At 38.2% G+C, this 20,962-nt stretch overlaps 1 protein-coding gene and 1 long non-coding RNA gene across 6 annotated transcripts in view; one reads left to right on the forward strand and one right to left on the reverse strand.

The window, feature by feature from the left end:
- Positions 1–20,962, forward strand: part of HPSE2 (heparanase 2 (inactive)) — a 629,145-nt gene that overhangs the window by 542,062 nt on the left and 66,121 nt on the right. The window lies entirely within an intron of this gene.
- LOC140621028 (uncharacterized) overlaps positions 11,421–20,962 on the reverse strand; it is a 35,252-nt gene continuing 25,710 nt past the window's right edge. The window contains exons 4-5 of one of the 2 annotated variants that reach the window (XR_012020753.1): positions 19,371–19,451; positions 11,421–15,718 (exon numbers count right to left, since the gene is read on the reverse strand). This is a non-coding gene — a long non-coding RNA (uncharacterized lncRNA). Of the gene's footprint in view, positions 15,719–19,223; positions 19,452–20,962 lie in introns of those variants that run through there. The other variant, XR_012020752.1, reaches the window with a different exon arrangement.

Here is a 20,962-nt window from a genome sequence, read left to right on the forward strand (position 1 = left end):
TGGAGATCAACAAGTGTAGCTCATAGAGTTAAAGTACCTTGCTCAGGATCATTTGCCTGGTAACTGGTAGAATCAATTTCAAACCCAGGACTCCAACCAGGATTCATTTAGCTTCTAGATCTTTACTGTCACTGCCTCAAAGGGTTCCACATCGTTCTGAATCCCTCCTGACTCCCCAGGACAAAGAACCAAGGTATAAGAAGTCTGCTCTTCAAGTCTGATAAAAGCACTGTGGTGACTAAGGTTATAAAAATTTTTGAAGCCTTCACTAATGTTTTTGAAAGTGATGTGGTCTTCCCAGCAGTGTCTTTTCTGTGTTAGCCCTTTGCACATCTGGCATGCTAGATCCCAGATGTGTGATTTTCATCCCATGCGGTGGGGGCCACAGTACTGGGGATCCTGCCGGTTCAGCTGTTCTCAAGAAGGCCTGTTTCTTTGACAGGGCCTGCAGGAGGTGGCTAGTGGTGGTTTTGTAGCCCCTGATTTATTACTGTCTCCAGCCAGAGACAAGTGCTATGCAATCGGTACACACACAAAGACACGCGCGCACACACACACACACACATGCACACACATGGACACACCCCATCCATTTGGAGAGGAACACGAAGAAGGAAACATTCACAAGGCATCACCACTGATTTCTCTTTTCTCCCAGATCAACTGGTCTGACTTCTCCCTGTTGCCTCCTTTGCCTGTGGTCTGTCAGCTGGAGGTGATGACAAGGAATATTTCAGACTCTTTCCCCATCTGCTCCAAACACCAGGAAGCTGCAGGCCTGCTTCCCTCCAGGCCAGCTTAGAAATCCTGGTGTCAGGATAGAACAGCCTTCCAAAAGCCAACCACAGAACATTTAATACCTGTGCAAACCCCACGTAGAATTCATATGCCATAGGGTCATGGCTTTATGAGTGTTTCCATGACATGGTATTATTACACCCCAGATCTCTCACCTCATATGTCACTCAAGCATTCTCTGTCAGGAAACCAAGGATAAACATCCAAAAAGAAGATTAATATTAGACTAAAAGAGTAAAGTTCACCTAAACCATATGGTTCAGCTCAGAAGGGATGTGTGTCAGCCCTTTTCTCTATCCCTTCACCCCTGCCTTCCACCTCATCTTGCCTCACACTCCAAACAGGAATCCCTTTACAGCAAGTCTGCGTGGGCTACCTATGTCAGAGTCAGGAAAGTTTTTTAAAAGGCAGATTCCTGGGAATCATCATTTTTGGGACATGACCTGAGAATCTACATTTCACAAGCTCCCCAAGAGATGTTTGTAAATGGCAGGTCCCCAGGGAACCTCCCCAAGAAGCAAACCACCTACCCCTGTTTGAGTACATTTTGTCATGCAGAACTCACTACTTCCTTGGGCAGCTGAGTCTAGTGTAAGATGATTGTAATGAGAGGAAAGATCTCTTTTCTTGTGCTGAATTTGACCTTCTAGAATTCTCATCCACTTTTCTTTCCATTTTTCCTCTTCCCCTTGGAGCCACAGGGACTGCAACCACCCTTCCACAGAAGAGCCTCTAGCTCAGACCTCCCTTTGTTCCATCTCAAAAAGCAGAAAACTGAGTCCACCCACTGGCCTGGCACAGCCAGTCGGAGCAGGGCATTGAATAACAGAGTTTTCACCTGCCATGGTCTTGCAGAAGGCCTGGAGCTGAGTTAAAGGTTAAAGGCCCAGCCCCTGGATTCCTATCAGGGGTGGATCCTGACTATATACCCATGGGCAAGATGCTCCTTCTCTCTGTGACCCAGTTCCTCATTTGCAAAACAATGATAGCAATGCAAGTTTTTGTAAAGATTAAATAAAATAATACACCTAAAGCACTCATGAGAGTGCTCGTTACGTATTAAGTGCTCTGTAAGTATCATCATCATCTCTGAGTGGGAAAAAGGCAAGGAAACAAATTCTTCAAGTTTTGCCTGCTTTGACTTCTGCTTCTTTTTTTCTGGTCCACACATTGACAAAAAAGTAAAAGTTTAAGGATATAAGGTTGTTACACAGACCATGAGAGCCAGTTGTTCTTCTCTGTTGACTACTAAGTAAAATAATGTGGGCGGCACTCAAAACAGCACTCCCAACTAATTGCCATTCATGGGGTGACTATACATCCCAGCACTTTGCCCAGCATTGCCTCACTTTGTTTCTGTGGCCATTATTCATACTCTTAAAGATATCTGTTTAGATGACAAACTGTTAAGTTGCTCCAGACATTAGATATTCGGAAGACTTTCAATATGGGTTGGAAGCATTAAGACAGGTTACTAAAAGAGTTTGTGAAATCTCTTCCTCAGAAATATTTAAAACATGCCCATCTGGCTGGGATGATTTAGAACAACTGCAAATAAGTACGCATTTATAAACCCCTAAAATGCTTTGTTTGGTTTGGTTTAACTAAACTGCCTTTCCCTGCCTCCAGGAGGCACGTAGGTAGTAAAATTAATGGAAACAACATTCTTAACTATTCAGTTCGCCCAACAAAAATTGACTTGTGCTGTGGGCTCGTGGATGTGGGTGAGCAACCATTATGAGCTTAGAGTCAGTAACATCCTGCCTCAGATTATAGGAAAGAGATACCACAGGCTAGCAAGCTAACAAATGCTTGGATAGCTTAGAGTTTGAAAGCAGAATGTAGTCTTTTACTTGAGTAAGAATATTGTAAGAATGGTTAACAATGTGCTGGGTATTGTATAGATATTAACGCATTTTATCCTCAAAAACCCCTATGAACTTACTGCTGTTATTATACATAATTACAGATAAGAAAACTGAGTCACAGAGAGTTAAGGAACTTGCTCAAGTGTGTGGCAGTTTGTCCCTGGTGGTTTGCATCCAGAGCGCATGCTCTCCACCACCCTGCCGCATGCTCTCTAGAAGAGAGAATACTTTAGTAAATGAGGTGGGGACAGGAGCTCCAGCTAGTCTGATCTGAGCTGGCTACTGCTGAGAGCAGACTGCTGAAGGAAAAAACTGGTCCTCACTGAGGGATGAATGAAGAAAAATAGTATTTCTAGGACTTTACATGTAATCCTCACAACATCCATGGAAGATGGGTATCACTGTTTTCATTTCACAGTTCAGGAAAGTGAGGGCCTAGAGAGGTGGAGGAGAGTCCCCAGGACCCATTGTAAGTCAGGAGCAGAAGCAGGATTCTGACTCAGGAATCCTACCTGACTGGGAACCCCTGCTATTCGTATCTCTGGGAAATGCCTGCCATCACCACTAAGCCAAATACATGGGCTACAAACTTGGATAGAGAAAACGACCCCGGGTGTGTGTATGTGTGTGTGTGTGTGTGTGTGTGTACACAGAAAAAGGAGAAAAAGAATGTATAGCAGAAATGTCAACAGTGGGTAGCTCTGGATAGTGGAATAATAGGTAATATGTTTCTTCTGTATGTATTGATTTTCTAAGTTTTGCTTAATGAACATGTATCTTTTTTAACAGTTTTATTGAGATATAATTTAGATTCCAAATACTTTGCCCAGTTAAAGCGTTCAATCCAATGGCTTTTAGTACCTTCACAAAATTGTGCAACCATCACTTCAGTCACATTTAGAACATTTTCATCACCCAAAAACGATACCCACAATCAGTAGCATCACTCCCTGTTTGCCACCAGCCCCTCCAGCCCTAAGGAACCACTCATCTACTTCCTGTCACAATAGAATTACTTATTCTGGACATTTCATATAAATCAAATCATGTAACATATGGACTTCTGTTAATTGCTTCTTTCATTTAGCATGTTTTCAAGGCTCATCCAGGTTGTCACATGTATTAGTACTTTATTTCTTTTTATTGCCAAATAATATTCTATTACATGAATATACCACATTGTATTTATCCACTCATCAGTTGATGAGCATTTGAGTTGTATCCATTTTTTAGCTATTATGAATAATCATGCACCAGTTTTTGTGCGCATATGTTTTCGTTTCTCTTAGGTACTTAACATTAGAATTGCTGAGTCATGTAGTAACTCTATGTAACCTTTTGAGGAACACATGTATCTTTTTAAAAGTAATTTGTTTTAAAGCCTGGACCCCAGGAACCACTTATATGATAGTTGGAGCAGAAAAAAACTATCTTAAAATTAGATGTTCCATGTCAAGCCTCTTATAAAATCAAATCATACAAACAACAAAAAGAAAAATAGAATAAAAAATGAGAAACATAATCCTCAACAGATATTAATATGTATATTGAGTCATTTGTCTATTCATACTACAAATATTTTTTAAGTATCTATTATATATAAGAAAGGACCAGTGGATTTGAAGTCAAAAGACCTAAACACTGCCTTTTCAGGCACTCTCTCTCTCTCAAAGGGTAAATGTGAGGTTCCAATAGGATCAAGTGTTTTACACTGTAAATGTCTGTTCACTGTGAAGGAGTTGCAGTAAAAGGGATCTCAGAGAGACAAAGTCCTCCTGAGGTATACTGAGAAAATGTGCTCAGTGGAGAAGAAAAGGCCTGAGAGGCAGAGAGGGAAGTGGTGCCTGTATGGGTACAGGACCAGGCTTTGGTCTCAGGCTGCTCAGGGTTTATCAGGAGACCCCAAAGGGAGGACAGGGCCCAGGACCATCTGTGGGGTGCATCTCAGGGCAAAGACAAGTCCTGTGTGGCTTTGCTCCTTTGTCTAGCTACTCTTTATCCTGATCAGATTTGGTTGGTTGGGAGAAGAAGGCAGCACATGCAATCACACTTGAAGGAGACTTCAGGCTCACCAGCAAAGGAACAGGGAGAAAGAAGTAGGTTGTGATGTCACTCCCAGTACCTAGACTGCTGTGGTAGTTGGGCAAGGAGATTTTCAAAAAGATTTGGGAATATGATTGACAGTAATGGTAAGTAGAGTGTAAGGGGGCGAGGAAGGCCGAGGGATTTAGAATTGGTGAGGTGAACGTGAATAAAATGGGATTGTTTCCAGCTCTGTACTCCATTTTTCAAAACCTTTCAATAGTCTGTACTACCTATAAAGTGAGGCCTTTAGTGAGGCATCCAAGACCCTCCATGGTCTGACCCCAGCTTAATTCTCCATCCTTACTTCCCACTGCTTCCCTTCAGTATATTCAGCCACACTGAAGTATTTACTTTTTTCACAAATGAAACCAGAATCCAGCCTTTGTCTGGAATTACCTCCTCTACTCTCTGAGTATCCAAAGTACTGCTCATTCTTCAAAGCCCAGCTTCCAAACTATGTCTTCCACAAGGATTACCCAGAACCCCCACACCCTCCTTCCCAGACAGAATTAGTCCCAGGGGTGCCTAGGTGGCTCAGTTGGTTAAACATCCAACTCTTGAACTCAGTTCAGGTGTTGATCTCAGGGTTGTGAGTTCAAGGCCCACATTGGGCTCCATATTGGGTGTGGAGCCTACTTAACAAAAAATTAGTCTCAAACTTCACAGGATACATATAATGTTTTATCCATATAATGACTCTCACAGGTTGTCTTTACTTCTCATTAGAGAGTAGGTCTCTCAAATTCACCTGCCCCTGATATAAAGTCTGACATATAATAGATATTCAATAAATATTTGTTAAATCAGTGAGTGTAGGAATTAATGGAATAAAGGTATAGATAAGGGAAGAGAAAGGGAGATTTGGGGGATGTGAAGATAGATATATTCAGGTAAGTTCCAGGGCAGCCAGGAGAGAAGTCTTCATGGAGAGATGACTGGAGGTGTGCTGAGTAAGGTACAATCAGATATGAGTGGAGATTGATGGTGGGGTGCTAGAGCAGACAGAGAGGAAGGGAATATACAGGGAAAAGAGTAAATTCTACCCTAGGGACTCAGACTTGAGCTAGAACCAATAGACAGAATGGGTTTTATTCCTGGGAATGAACTCAGAGGCCTATGAAGGCTAGACATAGGGCACCAATGTGTCTTGTATGACAGTATAGCTGTGGCTCAACTCCAGTGAGCCTCTTGGAGGGAAGGCACCATGGACAGGTCTTGAAATGTTTTTAGGAGAAGCCAGATGTGTTTTTTGATGAGATTTCCCCTTTGTGAAATATTACAAACTAATTTGGGCTTTAAAAACTTTATTGAATATGTAGAAATGAACTCATGTCCTAAGTGAATTTTCAATGAATTTTCACAAACTGAGCATGGTCATGTAACCAGTACTGATCAACTATCAGAATATCACCAGCAATTCAGAAGCACACCTCCCGCACCCATATGCTCCCTTCCAGTCCTTACTGTCTCAGTAGTAATCACTCTTGGCTGCTTAGATCATAGAATAATTTTGCCACTTTTATATTCTATATAAATGCAATCATGTAGTACTTAGTTTTTGGATGTCTGGGTTTTTTCACTCAACATGTTTGTGAGAAGCATCCATACTGCTGGATATAGTCATGGGATTGTGCATTTCATTGCTGTATAGTATCCCACTGTGTGAATATACACAACTTATATGTTCATTCTACTGCTAGAGGACATTTTAACTATAACACATAGTGCTGCTAGGGACATCTAGTAGGTGTCTTGGTGAATATATGAATATATGTGCCCATTTTTACTGAGGATACCTAGGAATAAAGTAGCAGAATCCTAAAATATGTATATGTTCAGGTTTGGTAGATGCTGCCAAAATGTTTGTACAGATTTGCATTCCTATTAGCGATATATGAAAGTTCTGGTTTCTCTACAACATTGTCTACACTGATTTTTTTTTTCATTTCAGCCATTCTTGCGCATGTGTACTTCTACTGCATTGTTGTTTTGATTCATATTGCTCTGATGAATAATGAAACTGAGCACCTATTCCTTTGTTCATTGGCCATTTGGGTAGCTTCTTTTATGAGGTGACTGACTATTCAAGTTATTTGCTAATTTCTCCATTGAGTTGTCCATCCTTTCCTTTATATATTCTGGATATGATGCTTTTGACAGATGCATGTACTATGAATACCTTCTGCTACTCAGTCACCTGCCTTTTCACTCTGTTGGTGGCACCTTTTGATAAACACAAGGTCTTAACTTAATTGTTCAATTTAATCATCATTCTTTGTGTTTTAAAAAATATTTGCATACTCCACTGTCATAAAGGTGTACTCTTATGTTTTCTCTAGAAGCTTTATTGTTTTATCTTTCATATTTAGCTCTGCAATCCATCTGGAATTGCTTTATTATATGGTATAAGGTATGGTCAATAAACATCTTTCCATGTGGATATCCAATTGTCTCAACACCATTTATTGAAAAAGATCATCCTTTTCCCAATGCTCTGCAATGTTGCCTTTGTCATAAAACAGATTATCATAGATGTGAGGGTATGTATCTGGATTATGTATTACATTTTATTTGTTAGTTTGTCTATTTTTGCACCAAAACCTCAATGTCTTAATTATTCTAGCTTTATAATAAATCACCAGATCTGGTGGTATTAGTCTCTTCCAGCTTTGTTTTCTTCTTCAAAATTATATTAGATATTTTTGGCCTTTAGCATTTCCACATAAATTTTAGAACCAGCTTGTTAATTTCTGCAAAAGAACCCCCCTGAAATTTTGATAGAGATTGCATTAAATCTACACTTTAATTTAGAGAAAATTAACATCTTTATAACAGTGAGTATTCTATTCCATGAATATGCTAAATCTCTTCATCTATTTAGATTTCTCATTTCCTCTCAATAATGTTGTGGTTTTCAGGGTAGAGGTTAGGTCTTACCCACTTTTTATTAGATAAATTTGATATTTGTTGAAGTTATATCTTTTTTAAAATTTTATTTTCTATATAGTTGTTGTTAATACATAGCAATGAAATCAATTTTGTGTGTTGACCTTATTATAACCAGTGATCTTGCTAAATTCACTTATTTCTAATAGTTTGTAGATGCATGTGGATTTTCTACATACACAATAATATTGTCAGCAAATAATTACAATTTTATTTCTCCTATTCTGATTATTACTCATCTTTGATTAGGGCCATCTATTTGCTGAGGAAATATGTTTATAGAGGTGACCTACTATTTCTATTGGGATTTATTGTTCATACCTCCTTCTACCATGATTTTATTTCTTTTGCTCTGGAACTATATATACTCCTTCTTCTGTTCTCTGAATTCCAAGGGTCAGTGTAGCTCACAGTAAATTTCTTTAGACTGTTACTACTGATGAGCTCACCTTTCCTTTTATCACCACTGCACTGTTTTTGCTAGAAGTGTATGTGATAAACAATAAAAGTGAGTAGTCAACATGGTTTCTTGTTCAATTTGGTCTTTTCTGTGGTATGGAGCTAAGTCTCTGCTAGGAACACTCTCCATTTCTCTGGTGGCCCACCTATGCCTAGATTTCTTAGTGCCAACAAGAGTATGCTTTTAAGACTGTCTTAAACAAACAGGCCTAGCATTTGGTAAGGATGCTAATTATGGTATACTGTGGTGGTTTCCGTGATAATGGTCCTTCTTCTTACTGCTATTTCATTACTTTTGTTTTTGTCAGTGGGTTTTGAAGGAGATAAAGTTAAAATGCCTTTATTCCATCGTCTGCAGCCAGATGTTCCCTTTCACATTCCCCTCCCCTTCACATTTTAAAAAACTAAAATGTATAGTTCTTTATTATAAACATTATACATGGTCATTGTGGAAAGTATAGAAAATAAATGGAAATACACAGAAGAATCATTAAGAATAGAATAGTATGGACTTATTTGCTTGAGGCAAGAGCAGCAGAGACTTTGGTGTAACTGCAAGACAAGAGGTGTTAATGGACAAAAGAATCCCTTAGAGAGCCAGACTGTGCCAAAATATACAGCCCTCAAAGGGGAATTTAGTTAGACAAATCCACAGGACAAGCCGAGTGTGCAAACACAAACAGCCCTCAGAGGGGAGATCTGGTCAGGCAAACCCAGACAAGGCCCTGCAGGAAAGCAGAGGCTACAGAAAAAGCAGAATGTGCAAACAGCACCTCTCAGAGGGGAGGCATAAAGAGGGTGGAATCCCAGGCATTAGAGGTGCTGGTAGGCTTATTAAGTTACATTTCATTCCCTAGGGCCAATGCTGAATCATTTCCAGCTAAAGATTAATTGAATGCATTTTCCTAAATGACTCAGAGGGGGCATGGCATCCCCAGAGAAGAGAGAGCTATTATTGTTGGAAAGGATCTCAGGTACAGTCTAGGCCAATACCTCCCAAAGCATGGTCCATGGGCCACAACTGGCATAAGAAGTTATTTAAATGGTACAGAGACTTTCTTTTTACTTGAATAGTCATATTTATTTTAATTTGTGTTTGAAAAAAATTATAAACAACAAAATGAAACCACAGTTTCATAGATATCCTTATTTAGGATGAGGCTATTAAATTTGATGGTAATGTTAGACCTGGGCTAATTTAAAGAAAACTATTAAGCAAATATAGTACAGGATTAGGCAAGTATCGCAAAATCAAGGTTTGGGAATTCTGTTCTAGGGCAGTCCTCTGACCTTAACTATGGATAATGGTGAAGTCTCATCTGGCTGGAGGCCTAGATAGAGGAAGCAGCGTGTAGGATGTTCTGAGAGGTATGACTTTAAGGACAGATGAGTCTGAATCTTGGCAAGCATTGGAAGCACTGCCAAGAAATTTTAATTTTAATCTCTAGATGATGACAAAAGGTAAATGGGTCTGAGGAGTCCCATATTTCCATAGTAACCATGACATGCCTATATTTAAAACTAAGAGTACTAAATTTCCTGAATCCTTAGTGAGTTCTGAGAAGGAAAGAGCACTAATGAACCACATCATGATGCCAGATTGTACTATAAAAAGAAACAGGGACTAGAGGACCAGCAAGACAGAGACACAGTTGGCTGTCCACTTGCAATGAAGGAATCTCAAAGAGGATGAAAAGCAACTTCTCAACCAGCATAGGAAGACCCATAGAGAGAAAAGAATGACAATCAAGTTCCTCTTTCCTATTGTGACATTGGAGAGGCTTCAGCAACCCACAGTCTTGGAAAAGAATGAAGGCTGATGACTTCATGTGATCTGAGGATCCAGAGATGAGAGGCGAAAACAGAGCTTCAGCAATGGGATGCCAAGGCTAGAAATGGTGGAGAGAAGGGTGGTAGAAAGATAATCCAGGGCAGACCAGAAAATTTACCTGGCCATTGCCAGGTGTGAAGTATGCTGCGGGCATAGTGTATGCTTGGGTAGGAGGTGAGCCCTTTACTTCAATAAAGATGCATGTCTAAGCATGTAGTTGGTCCCTGAAGATCCTGGGAAACTGAAAACACAGAGAAGGGCCACCCAAAGCCTCACATGTCATCAGGGAAATGAATAAAGCTTCATTAACATTAACATTAATATGTGTGAACATTGTTCTCTCTTCTCACAGAGAACTTTGTTGTAAGATTTCTGGTACTGTCTTTTCAATATTCTCTCTCAGAATGCCTAGAGTATGTTTTCTTGAAATAGTTCGTATAATCAACTGTTTTGAATCAGATGTGATGATAACAATCTGAAAACAAGTATGCGTTTAAGCATGTCAAATTAACTGTGGATTAGGAACAATGATGAGGCTAGTTGCAAAATATCAGAAATTCTAAAAATAATTGATATCTTCCTTTGGAATCCAGTTTAATTCAAGCAATTTTTATTGATGTCCTTCTGCAGGCAGAACCATTTACTATATCCTTAGAGAAACAAAAGGGAGAATCAGGGCCTTTCTTGACCCCTGGGTCAAGAAAGTCTAGTAGTTGATAGTCTAGTAGTTGCAGTCTAGTAGTTGATAGACATCTCTTTATAGGCAGACTGAAATCCATGTTATAAGGAAAGCTCATCTGAGGTGTCTCGGTGGTTCAAAGAAGTGGTTCACACTTGTCATGTCTCATTAAATCTAAGATACTGTCAGTTGAATGACACACTATTATATTATGCATCACTAAGGAAAAAAGAACTCAGAGTAAACTATGATATGTCATTGATTATAAGAGGCATCCTTTTCCCAGAGATGTTAAAAAAAGTGAAAAAAGCCATCTTAAAATTAATGAAATATGGTAACTGAAGAATTTTGACAGGTGGAAATAAGAGGAAAAGCCCACCACACAGGGGTCCTCCTGCTTTTTATATACTACATACTTCCTTTAATCATTCACATGACTTCAATCACTGCCTCTACGGTAACTCATAAATCTTCAGCTCCTGCCAGAATCTCTCCCCTTAAATGCAGACCTTTATGTCTAACTTTATTTCACTCATTTATTTTACACTTATGTAGTACCCATCATGTGCCAGCCAGTATTCTGTTTTGTATTAAGTGTCATAAAAACTCTATGAATAAGTATTATTATTATTCCCATTGTACATAGAGATTAAGTGACTTGCCCAAATCACAGAGCTCATAAGTGACAGAACTAGAAAAGATGGGCATAAGAGAAATTGCAAATCACAGGACTTGAATCTATAGTACTTGTCAACTGAGTGGGGATAGAGGCTAAGAGAGAAGGTTTTAAAAGGAAATGACAGGAAGAATCACTGTCTTAACTCAGGCTGCTATAACAAAATATCACAGACTAAATACCACTGGCTTAAACAACAGATTTATTTCTCACAGTTCTGGAGGCTGAGAAGTCCAAGTGCCAGTAGCTTCAGTTCTTGGTTGAGAGCCCTCTTCCCGGCTTGTAGATGGCCACCTTCTCACTGTGTTTTCACATGGTGGAGATAGAATGAGCTCTGATATTTCTTCTTCTACTTATAAGGACACTTATCCCATCATGGGGCCCCACCCTCATGACCCCATCTAAACCCAACAGCCTCCCAAGAGTCCCACCTCTAGATACTATCACACTAGGGTTTAGGTCTCAACATATGAATTTGAGGGAGACACAAACATTCAGTCCATACAAATCAGCAATAGGGGTAAGGGAATCAAATAAGAAAATTTCCTTTGGAAGGAAAATATTTAAAGTTGGGCAAGTTGTGTTTTTAAGTGCTGCAAGAAATGTAGGCATAAATATCCTCTACTCAGTTGGAAACACTAGTGTGCAAATTTGGGCCGATATCAGGATAGGGATATTGATTAGGTAGTGAGGTGCAGAGCTCAACTGTGGGAGTGGATGATATACTGAGGAAGAGATCTGGTACAAACAAGCTAAGGACAACTGGAGAAAAATCCATGTCTAAGAGAGATAGAAGAAAAGGCTCAGTATGACATAGGAAGAGTCCAAACTATGGAGGGTCACAGAAGGCGAAGAAGAGAGTTTCAAAAAGGAAAAAGTTGTTGGTCAATGTTAAACTACTACAGTTAAATGCAGAGGTGAAGAATGACTTATGTAAGGTAAGGAGAAGCTCACTGGAGATGGGAAAAAGCACTAGCATCTGATTGATCGGATAGAAACTAGTGGGTAGGTGACTTTAAAAGAAGGCAGGAGTTGCAAATATTGTTTTCAAGAAGTTTATCTATGCTGTGAGGAGAGCTATAGTCCTGTAGCAGGAATGAGGAAATAGGTTTTTAAAATGGAATTTTGAAGTAGTGAGGGAGTGGATTCAATGCAAAGTCAAGATGTAAGAGGCAGGTAATTAGAGAATCAACTTTTGAAGGAGGCCAAAGAAAGGGGGGTCTTAACAAGTAGGGCACTTCATTCTCTGCATTGATGGGATAATAATAATAATAATAATAATAATAATAATAATAACAATAACAATATCATTATTTTGGACTTTTGCAAGGTATCAGGAACTATTCTAAGTAGTTTATAAGTAATTTATCTTATCAAAAATTCTGTAAGATAAAGCTCTTGTTCTTCTCATTTTATAAGATTTTTAAAAAGTGAGGCTCAGAGCTTTAAACAACTCATTTGAGGTCTCAATGCCAGTAAGTGGTATAAGCAAGATTTAATCCCAAGAATTAAATTATTGATTCCAGAATCCCCACTCTAAACCAGTATACTGTAAAATAATAAAGATATTGAGAGTGCTAAAATGGAACTTTAGAATTAGATGGCTTAAAACTTTGTAGTAAAATAGAACTTGAGGTTTTCTGCTGTAAGTGGGCAAAAAAAGGGAAGGTTGGGGGTCTCTATGGGAACAGGGATGATTTGAGAATCTACTGTAAGAAATTCAATGGATTTGAATTAATAAGAATGAATTAATGAGAATTAATAAGGATGAATCAAAAGATCCATATCCTTCTTACCTGCCACAGTGAGAGAAATATGAATATTATGGTAAGATTACTGTGCTTTTTTTTCTTGACCTTTCCAAGGTGTATCCAGATGCTGAAGTACTTGATTGTAGAATTAAAGGTGTAGGGATGGACCTAATGTTTCAGCTTCTCAGTGTGCTGAATGGGATTCCTACAGTGGTATGCATATGGCACCATTCGAAGGAGCTCTTATTAAAAATTATAAGCATACATCTGTGAATCTCTGAAATTATATAGGAAGATATTGGGTAAGGGAATTTGTCCACCCATTGTCAACATTATGATTTTTTGTTGACATTCATTCACTAAGTCAGAGAATCATGATTACAATCTAAGTTTTATAAGAGCTATTAGATCTGAATAATATATACTTTTTCTCTGTGACTTTAATGCTTGTCTTCTTATGAAATCTATAACTTTCATTATATTATAGTTATTTGTGGGCATTTTTTTGTCCCCCTGTAAGACCATCAGCTTTGGAAGGCAAGGACTTTGTACTGTCCATATCTATTTTTCCAGTGCCTGAATTCTCCTCAATGCATAATATGTCTTTACATTGAATTATTGTAGGGGAGAAAGACCTCTTGCCTAACTTTTTGGGAATTGTGTCTAGTTCAGTAATCCTGAATTAATTTTTTTTTTGTAATTCTGAATTTAAATTAATCCCTGGACATGGACAAGTCATTTTCAATATCCTTACTTTAGTTTTTATTTAAGTGATTTGCAGAGACAATGGCAGTGTCTCAATAAATATAATGCTTCTGTGTGGTTTGAAATTTGACATATGCAGCACATTTAAGGGTAGTAGAGTTCAACTCTGAAAAATTAAATTTTAATAATTAAACCCTGATGTAGCACTATAAAGTTACCCTAATGTTCAAGCCCTTTTAATTATAATTGAAAAGTAAAAAACTAATTTTTCCAACTACAATGACTCTAAAAAACATTTATTCCATACCAAATCATTACATGAAAACCCTTTTTAAAAAATTATATGACTGTGATTAGTGAAAACTGTTCTATTGAGTCATCCAAATCCTAAATAAGAATTATTTCTAAGAGAATAGCTATTCTTCCCCTTCACATTGTTCTTGCTTCTCCTTTATAATTTGATACAGTTTATATCACAGTCTTCAAGTCTATACAACCTTAAATTTAATTATCCTGATATTTCCTTTTTACATCTAAAATCCAATTATATCATAGTGTATGCATTTGAAATGGCTGTGCATTTCAAACTTGCTGTTTCCTAACTGGATTATAAGTCTTAATGTGCTATGGTTTAGTTGCTTTTGTTTACTTAATTTTCTTGCTGTTTAACTTACCCTCTATCTTGCAAACTGTATTTTCAGAGAGAAAACATTATCTATTTAAGTTATTTATGTGCTTTTGAAGGAGTTTATGTTTTATATCTTTGGTTTATTGCTCTAAGACCCCTTGGACTCTTTTTTATTCATATAGTCTATTTTTTAAATGCTTCTTTTGCTATCTTCATATGCTCTTGATTTCCTCAAAAATGTGTTTAAAACACACTTGTAAGTGATTTTAGAGAATGGTCAAGCCAACCATAATTGCATTTGGCCCACTACACCTTCATGATCCAGTAATGGTCAAGGTCGCAAGTCCTTTACCATATGGGCCCGTTTATGTCACACCACTTTACATATCACAGACCTTGCTCATGACCTTATTCAAAATTCACACAAATGTATATTTTTAGGCACAAGAGAAACTAGGAAAAAAACATGTATGCATAAATCCACATCCAACCCCACTACTAAAAAAATGGTTTAATTTATGTGCCCTACCATTGATGGCTTCTTCAATGAACACGTGTTTTCATTACTCAACAAAAAATTGACTTCTTCCTATGTTCCATGTACTCTTTTAGTTACTGGAGGCAGCAAACAAAAGAGACTATTCTAGCCCTCATGAAATTTTCATTATTATAGACTCCCACCTTAAGCATAGATAATAAACATAATAACTAAGATACATAATACATTGCATAGAGATAATGCCAAAGATTTTCTGAAAAGCAAATAAAATAGGAAATATCAGAGAGAAAGGTAAAAATTTTAAATAGAGTGGCATCTCTGCAAAAATCTGTTGGGCACCTGCTGTGTTCCACGTATATGGTAAAAAGGCAGACACCGTTCTTGCCTTCAGGGAGCTCACACTCCTATAGGTAAGACAGATATTGAACAAGCAAATACCAGGCTGATGAGTGATCCATAAAAGGGAAAGTAGAGTACAACCAGGTATTATAAGGGGTGCCAATCTGAGGGCAAGGGAGAACCTCCTTGAAGAAGTGGCATTTAAATGAGACCTATCGGATGAAGAGTTAGCCAGGTGACAATGAGGAAACCCAAAGTTACAGATTTGGGGAGGGGCCCTTAGACATCACTCTTCCCAAATTTATCATTTCGTATTTAGGAAAACTAAGCCCCCAAAAGATAAAATTACTTACCCAAATTACACAATGAGTTAGGGATAGAGTTAGGACCATAATCCAGAACCACCGGAATGAAAGCTTCACAGGAAAGGGGTATTCATCTGTTTTCTTAGTGCCTAGAGCAGTAAACATTTGTTGAATCAAAGAATAAATAAGTTGCCTGATTGGCTTGTCAGTGGTTTTTTCCCCCACTCCATAATAAAGCTCATACATAAAACTGTATGAGGCCAAAAGGGCTGTGTGTGATATGAAGTAAAAGAGACACATTCCCTGTCCTCCAATAGCTTGTCATATTAGACCAGCAGCTCTCAAACTTTGTGGTCTCAGGTTCTCTTTACACTCTTAGAAAAAAAATTTTTTGAAGATTTTGTTTCCTTATTCATGAGAGACACACAGAGAGAGAGAGAGAGAGAGGCAAGGACATAGGCAGAGGGAGAAGCAGGCTCCATGCAGGGAGCCCGACGTGGGACTCGATCCTGGACCCAGGATCACACCCTGAGCCAAAGGCAGATGCTCAACCACTGAGCCACCCAGGCATCCCTATACTCTTAGAAATTATTGAAGAACACAAGTATGTGTGAGATATATATATCAATATTTACCTTAAAGAAATTAAAGCTAGTTTCATTCTTCTGCATGTGGATGTCCAATTTTCCCAGATCCATTTATTGAAGAGACTGTCTTTCTTCCAATGGATAGTCTTTCCTCCTTTATCGAATATTAGTTGACCATAAAGTTCAGGGTCCACTTCTGGGTTCTCTATTCTGTTCCATTGATCTATGTGTCTGTTTTTGTGCCAGTACCACACTGTCTTGATGACCACAGCTTTGTAGTACAACCTGAAATCTGGCATTGTGATGCCCCAGATATGGTTTTCTTTTTTAAAATTCCCCGGCTATTTGGGGTCTTTTCTGATTCCACACAAATCTTAAAATAATTTGTTCTAACTCTCTGAAGAAAGTCCATGGTGTTTTGATAGGGATTGCATTAAACGTGTATATTGCCCTGGGTAACATTGACATTTTCACAATATTAATTCTGCCAATCCATGAGCATGGAATATTTTTTCATCTCTTTGTGTCTTCCTCAATTTCTTTCAGAAGTGTTCTATAGTTTTTTGGGTATAGATCCTTTACCTCTTTGGTTAGGTTTATTCCTAGGTATCTTATGCTTTTGGGTGCAATTGTAAATGGGATTGACTCCTTAATTTCTCTTTCTTCAGTCTCATTGTTAGTGTATAGAAATGCCACTGATTTCTGGGCATTGATTTTGTATCCTGCCACGCTACCAAATTGCTGTATGAATTCTAGCAATCTTGGGGTGGAGGCTTTTGGGTTTTCTATGTAGAGTATCATGTCATTGGCGAAGAGGGAGAGTTTGACTTCTTCTTTGCCAATTTGAATGCCTTTAATGTCTTTTTGTTGTCTGATTGCTGAGGCTAGGACTTCCAGTACTATGTTGAATAGCAGTGGTGAGAGTGGACATCCCTGTCTTGTTCCTGATCTTAGGGGAAAGGCTCCCAGTGCTTCCCCATTGAGAATGATATTTGCTGTGGGCTTTTCGTAGATGTTGAGGAATGTTCCTTCTATCCCTACACTCTGAGGAGTTTTGATCAGAAATGGATGCTGTATTTTTGTCAAATGCTTTCTCTGCATCTAATGAGAGGATCATATGGTTCTTGGTTTTTCTCTTGCTGATATGATGAATCACATTGATTGTTTTACGGGTGTTGAACCAGCCTTGTGTCCCAGGGATAAATCCTACTTGGTCATGGCGAATGATTTTCTTAATGTACTGTTGGATCCTATTGGCCAGTACCACTCTCTTTCACCATACACAAAGATAAACTCAAAATGGATGAAAGATCTAAATGTGAGACAAGATTCCATCAAAAACCTAGAGAAGAACACAGGCAACACTCTTCTTTTTTAACTCGGCCACAGTAACTTCTTGCAAGATACATCCACGAAGGCAAAAGAAACAAAAGCAAAAATGAACTATTGGGACTTCATCAAGATAAGAAGCTTTTGCATAGCAAAGGATACAGTCAACAAAGCTAAAAGACAACCTACAGAATGGGAGAAGATATTTGCAAATGACCTATCAGATAAAGGGCTAGTTTCCAAGATCTATAAAGAACTTATTAAACTCAACACCAAAGAAACAAACAATCCAATCATGAAATGGGCAAAAGACATGAAGAGAAATCTCACAGACGAAGACAGACATGGCCAACACGCACATGAGAAAATGCTCTGCATCACTTGCCATCAGGAAAATACAAATCAAAACCACAATGAGATACCACCTCACACCAGTGAGAATGGGGAAAATTAACAAGGCAGGAAACAACAAATGTTGGAGAGGATGCAGAGAAAAGGGAATCCTCTTACACTGTTGGTGGGAATGTGAACTGGTGCAGCCACTCTGGAAAACTGTGTGGAGGTTCCTCAAAGAGTTAAAAATAGACCTGCCCTACGACCCAGCAATTGCACTGTTGGGGATTTACCCCAAAGATTCAGATGCAATGAAACCCCGGGACACCTGCACCCCGATGTTTCTAGCAGCAATGTCCACAATAGCCAAACTGTGGAAGGAGCCTCGGTGTCCATCGAAAGATGAATGGATAAAGAAGATGTGGTTTATGTATACAATGGAATATTACTCAGCCATTAGAAATGACAAATACCCACCATTTGCTTCAACGTGGATGGAACTGGAGGGTATTATGCTGAGTGAAGTAAGTGAGTCGGAGAAGGACAAACATTATATGTTCTCATTCATTTGGGGAATATAAATAATAGTGAAAGGGAATATAAGGGAAGGGTGAAGAAATGTGTGGGAAATATCAGAAAGGGAGACAGAACGTAAAGACTGCTAACTCTGGGAAACGAACTAGGGGTGGTGGATGGGGAGGAGAGTGGGGGGTGGGAGTGAATGGATGACGGGCACTGGGGGTTATTCTGTATGTTGGTAAATTGAACACCAATAAAAAATAAATTAAAAAAAGAAATTAAAGCTAAACAAATTAAATATTTATGTATTCATTCAAAAATAACAACAAATCTCATTAAATGTTAACACAAATAAGTTTCATACGTCTTAGGAAAATAGTTATATTATCCAAAACAAAAAAGTAGTTAGTGAGAAGAATAGCATTGATTTTTATATTTTTGCAAATTTCTTTGTCTGGTTTCACAGAAGACAGCAAAATTTTCATCTACTTCTTGCATTCGATTGTTGCAATATGTTGTTTTGATTAAACTATATGAAAAAAAATCTGTACATATACAGACATGCAGTTGGGGAAAAGAGAAGGGTATTTAATAGCCTTTTCAGATTATTCAGATATTGCTTTTGATACTACACCAAAACTCAGTAGTAGTGATTTTTCAAAGGTTAATTGCAATGTGGAATCCAAAACTCTACCAGTGAACTTTTCATATTGTGTTGCATGAAAATCTAGGATCTGCATTATAATCTTTTACTCATCATGATTTTGTAACATCATTCACTGGTCATCTGGAAAATACTGTTTCACTGAGCTATGTGAATCTCCCAAAGTTATAGAATTTCATTATACAATGTTTAAAAATAACCTTACTGATATCATTAGCAATCTCATGAGAAAAGTCATTTATTATTGGGAAGCTGTCAGGCTCACAGGGGTATATCCAAGTTTTCCAAAATTCTAATTTTTCACTTGAAAGTTTAAATTTTTATTATTGCCAACAAATACTGTCAGTTTCCTTGAAGTGGCAGACTCACTTCGTTTTGGAGAAAATGTCTGTGGCAGTATCCAGGTCCAAATAATCATGGTTTGTTACTCGCTCAAGCAACAGTTATGTTCTAAGGAAAAAAGCAGTTAGTTTAGCTCATAACTCAAACACATAAGTGCTTCTCTTGAGATAATCATTGTACTTCAGTATGCACAAGAAGTGTGCTTTATGCATGCTTCTCATTTTGTCACATGGAATATTAAAAAGATATGTATTCAAGGGTCAAGAGTTAATAAATACTTTCTCTTTTACTCCTTCATCAAGAATATCTTAAAGGGAACTTAGTTGTGGCTGTTGTTTACTCCAAGTTTGTGGTAGTGCCAGGAAACTGAAGGAGACAGATGAGTGGGAGACTGAAGAGGAAAGAGAAGGATGTGGAGACAAAGAGTGAAGATGGAAGGTGTGGGGGCAGAGAACAAAGAAAAGAGATACAGATGTGACAAGAAAGAGGTGGCTGGAAAAGTTGCTGAAGTGGAATGGCACCTACACTCTTCTAATAATATGAGTAAAATATTTTTGGAAGAAAGAAAGAAAAAAAAGAAAGAAGAGTGAAAAAAAAAAGGATCATACAAACAGCTTTCTTAACATGCCTTTTAAGGAAGGGTAGGCATCATGCCTTCACTTACCAGACTGTTAAGTATTATGGAGTTGATTTGTTGGTGAAATGGTTTGACAAGAGAGGACCAGAAATAGATTTCAACCTCTCTACCACTTTCTTGAACCTAATATTAAGCTATCACCTATTTTTTTTTCTCCATGTAATGAGTCAGTAATGCTGCAGAATGGTATCCTGGCTCTCTACTTGGTACTGCTACCACAGACTCAGTCTATGTCACTGGCCAACTGTGGACAATTTAGACAAGATATTCCAAAGTACAGTATTTGGCAATACATAAGAAATCATCTGCTATGACCCCACCAGTGTCTTCACTATCCCCATAAATAGGCATGCTCACTCCATTCACTTACATTCCTCAAGAGCCTGCTCGAGTTTTTCACTTCTTCCATTAAGCTAAACCAACCAGTTCTCTAGAGATAAATATATGCTGTTTATTAGGAAACACTAATGCAAGATCAGAAGCCATCTTAATTAAGGTCAATTGTTCTCAATCTTGGCTACATATTTAAGATCACCTGGGGAGCTTTTAAAAATTCCAATTCCCAGACAACATTCTAGACCAATTAAATCAGAGTTTTGGAGGGTAGGACCCATTTATCAGTATATTTTAAAGCTCCCCAGATGATTCCAGTGTTCAGCCAAAGTTCAGAACCATTGACCTGAGCCTTCTTAATGAGATATACTGGGGGACATTACAGAGGCCCAGAGAATTAATAATCTGCCTGTTTGCTCTCAGCTGCCCCAAGAAATTAATGTAAAACAGTAATAAATACATTTCAAAACCTACTGGTAATATTAGGTAAACCAGGTTTCAGAAAAGTTCACAACTGTCAGGACCCATAGAAAGATGAAGAAAGCCCAGTGGAGGAGAAAGTTGATAAATGCTTGAGTTTGAAACAGTATTCTTCCTGGCTTCCCACCTACCCTTCCTGCTAGACTTCATTTCTCTTTGCAAGCTTTTC

Source organism: Canis lupus, chromosome 29, assembly GCF_048164855.1.
Source record: "Canis lupus baileyi chromosome 29, mCanLup2.hap1, whole genome shotgun sequence".
Classification (NCBI taxonomy): Eukaryota; Metazoa; Chordata; class Mammalia; order Carnivora; family Canidae; genus Canis; species Canis lupus.